At 46.3% G+C, this 4,240-nt stretch overlaps 1 protein-coding gene across 1 annotated transcript in view; it reads left to right on the forward strand.

Annotated features, from left to right (window-relative positions):
- The window catches only part of LOC112147723 (receptor-type tyrosine-protein phosphatase F), a 112,633-nt gene that overhangs the window by 76,707 nt on the left and 31,686 nt on the right, over nucleotides 1-4,240 (forward strand). The gene's annotated exons all lie outside the window — the stretch shown is intronic.

Here is a 4,240-nt window from a genome sequence, read left to right on the forward strand (position 1 = left end):
CGTCCTGCAGCGTCTGCACACTTCTCCACATATTCTTACATCTTTCTCCCCCCTTGTATGTGTCATACTGCCCCCCCACGTGGGCTCCCAGCCCCCCAGGGAAGAGGGGGTGGGCACAGACGTAACAGGCGTCCCTGCTTGTTTGTCTGGCGTGCGCCCTGCAGCTTTTTTCCAGCACTTTTGCTGCTCGCAGGGTCAACGGCGAGGAGGACCAAACACGCCGTGAGGGGGGGGGCAGAGCTGAGGCTGACTGCAGAAACCGTGGAGTCAGCCTCCAAACCGGCATTACACCTCTTTGCTCAGCCTCTTTCTGCCAGCTCTCATCTCCTCTTCCGGCGTCGCAGACTCTGAACCGCCACGGCGCTCAGGACTCATTCTGCAGCGTCTGCGCAGCCGCAGATCCAGCAGGAGCATCTCGCAGTCGTCCGTCGGCTCTCACCGGGCGCTTCGTGCTGCTGATCACATCTGCATTCAGCTCCTAATTTGCTCTCTAAATGCGATTGTCTTATGAAATCTTTGTAGCTGCAGCTCTCCGTGTTTTTCAGCCACTAATGGCTTTTTGACGACAAAAAACACTTCAGTTAACTCGGCTGAAAATCAGCTCTGAGTGGAGCGTGATGCCAAATAGAGATTTAATGTGACTGACGCGCGGAGATCAGTTACGTCTGTTTCTTCTGCTCTCAATCTTCACATTTCCAAACAGGACGGCTGGAACTTAATATCTTCAGACGGATGGAGACGGGAGTCCATTTGTGGAGCGTTTATCCGGGTCATTAGTGGAAGGACGGAGGCTTTAGGAAAAGAGGCGGAGCTACTGGGAAAATGAAGCAATATGGTTTTATTCAACAAATGATCGACCACTTCCAGTTATGCCTTCTATGAGCAGCAGATAACCTCGGTGTCGGGGGGTTGACCCCTCCGCCTCCCCTACTTCCCCCTCACTGACCCTGAAGCGTTCACTACGACCCGTAGATATGGAGCTAAATTTGGGCCAGTATTATTTAAAACCCCAATAAAATAACTTGAAAAACTATCGGTGTTTGTTCAAAAAAATGTAAAATGTCTGAAACTTTTTGCTATTCTAAAATAAATGTCAATATTTTCAGCTTCAAATGTTCCGTGTTTTAGGTTTCAAAACTCAAAATTTCAATTTCAACTCTTTTTTTTAAATTTTCAGATTCAAAAACGAAAAAGAAGGATTATAAGTGAAAAAAAAACTTTGGAAACTGAAAATTGAGTTTTGAAACCTAAATAACAGAACATTTGAAACTGAAAATAGTTACGTTTTTTAGAATAGCAAAAAGTTTTAGACATTTTACATATTTTTTGGCCAAAAACCAACATTTTTTCCAAGTTGTTTTATTTGGATTTAAAATAATTTTAGCCTAAATTTAGCTCCATAGTAGAAAAACATGAAAGTTTTCTCTGAATGGTCTATGACCTTCATATTTCCTGAAGGTCACCGGATGTACCGGTTTGACCTTTATCCAGACGCAGACGCCTGCATTGGTAGATATTACTGGATTGGCCATCACGTGACACACATGCAGCATTACTATCCATCTGCGTGAAGGACAGAGGATGTTCAAACACAAAGAATCCCAAAAGCAGAAGAAATGTTTTACAATCAACAACAAAATAGTCTGATAGAGAGGAATCCTCACAGGGCAGGAATAGCATTTTAACGGAGACAAATCCGGCTGGGAAGCGTGAAGTTTCTGCTGAAGTGGGAGCTAGCGAGTAGCATGCTAGCTTGGTTCATCATCGATGTAAACTGTTATAAAAGTTTGACTGATGTTATTCACGAGCGACCAGCCTAAAAACTGATGGTAATTATGTTGCTCTCACGTTGATACACTGTCTATGTGGTCCAGATACAGGTTGCTGCATCGTCAGCACCATGTTAAGTGTGTTTAAGGCTAAATTTTCTTGTCAGTCACATATTTTTTCAAAAAAATAAAGCAACTTCTCGCATGTAATTTTCTAAAAACGTGGGACCAGAGTTGAACTTTTTCTGGAAGATAGAACACCAGGTCACTCTGTCCTTAAACACTGAGGACAGCAGATGACAGGAGCTGCCAATGCAAACACAATAGTAGTTTCCAACCATTTTTCATTAGGTTTTTACTAGTTGTTGCTGATATAATTCTATCTGTGTGAGTTAAAGAGTGTTTTTTAATTTTTACATCACAGGAAAAGGGCTTTAATACTTAACTTTCAAGTTCTTCCGTCACTGAACTTCATGAATTCCTTCTTTTCTGGGTTTGGGTGAAAAACATCTACAAGCTCAGATTCCAGTATATTGAGAAAATCAAAAAACACATTTAGCAGCTGTTAATTTAACAGCAACATTACCTGTAACACTTGAAGGCGCAGTTCTCTATTTACAGAATAATCTTTAGAGATATTAAATATCTAAATATACCACAAGATCAATCATTTTCCGTGCTTTAATTTTAATCATGTTCTTGAAGATGGATTCAGAGATGAAGGAGTTAGCCTGATTTCTGTGGTTGATCGTGCCTGTCCTCACTGGAACAGCAGCGTTCTGCTAATGCTTAACCGTGACGCCTGCATGCATGTCACACAGGACAACCCAGTGATGTCATCGATGCATCCACCTGTCAGGACAGCTGAAGGTCTGAGTCTCTCAGAGCAGAACGGCCTGAATGATCAGGAACGTTCTGATGATCCTCTCAGCGTTCCTCCTGTGAGAGCCTCATTAGCTGCATGACTGAGCTTTTATCAACCATTAGGAGCCATGGCTCTGCACCGCCGGGACCAGCAGAGGCCACGCCCCCTGATGTCCCTCTCTGCTTCTGCTGGTCACACCAGCAAATAGTCAAAACGGGAACATTTTCCCAGGATTCCCGTCCTAAAGTCTGTGGAGGCGTGGTCAGATCTCCTCTGCAGAGGAGGTGAGGATCTCTGCGTTTCTGTTTGCAGCAGAAACAGGAGAACCACTTTGATGAAGTCTTTATACACAGAAATATGAAAGTCTTGACTTTTCTGTCTGATTGATCTTCTGTCTGTTCTAGTATCCGAGCGCGCTCGTCTGCACGTGCACGCGCAGTGTCAGTTTTCTAGCCGCTGCCCACGAGAATGAGAGATAACGCAAGTTGTGACAAAGCACAGGACTCTGTGAGCTCATCTCAGCTTATCTTTCCAATTAATATCTGCCTGCGTGCCAAAGAGCCGGCTGCTGTGCAGCTAATGATGCGGATTACTGCTGCCTGCTGCCCAGCCACTCCCGCCTCACGCTGCGAGCGCAATTCTTCTCCAAGTCTGCAATCTGTCATACGCGCACCTCTCCACACCCCCGCCCCCTCCCCACCTGTATATCCTATCAACACTGAATAGGTGGCGTGCTGAGCTCTAATGACAGATGCTGCCGTCCTCCCTCCCGCTCTGTCTTATCTGTCAGCCCTGCTCTTCCTCTGTCCTCCTCTTCCTCTGTCCTCGCTTCAAACGCTGCTCTGAATTACCACCTCCTCTGATGCCCCCCGCCCCCTCTCCCCTTCCACCATCTCCATCATTTGGAGACAGAATGGAAAGATGTCTCATTTATAACCAAGGTGGAGGAGCCTTCTCACTGTCACCCCCCACCTCCTCTGTCACAGCACCAACACTAATGAAGAAGAGATGGCTCTTCGTCTGCGCCCCTATTTATGTCAGAGGAGCCATGAGGGGACACGCCGCCTCATCCCGGCTGTCCGTCTTCACTTCTCATCCGCTTGGTCTTAAAGCGGGAAAAGGAAGATTACTGACCACTTCAGAAAGTTCAAGGACCTGTTGTTACATCTGCAGTTACGTCTGCAGTTACGTCTGTAGTTACGTCTGCAGTTGCGTCTGCAGTTGCATCTGCAGTTGCGTCTGCAGTTGCGTCTGCAGTTGCGTCTGCAGTTGCGTCTGCGGTTGCATCTGCAGTTGTGTCTGGAGTTGCGTCTGCAGTTGCATCTGCAGTTGCATCTGCAATTGCGTCTGCAGTTGCGTCAGAAGTTCCATCTGCAGTTCCGTCTGCAGTTCCATCTGCAGTTGCATCTGCAGTTCCATCTGCAGTTCCGTCTGCAGTTCCATCTGCAGTTGCATCTGCAGTTCCATCTGCAGTTACGTCTGCAGTTACGTCTGTAGTTACGTCTGCAGTTGCGTCTGCGGTTGCATCTGCAGTTACGTCTGCAGTTCCGTCTGCAGTTGCGTCTGCAGTTGCATCTGCAGTTGCATCTGCAGTTGCGTCAGAAGT

This window comes from Oryzias melastigma, linkage group LG17 (genome assembly GCF_002922805.2).
Source record: "Oryzias melastigma strain HK-1 linkage group LG17, ASM292280v2, whole genome shotgun sequence".
NCBI lineage: Eukaryota > Metazoa > Chordata > Actinopteri > Beloniformes > Adrianichthyidae > Oryzias > Oryzias melastigma.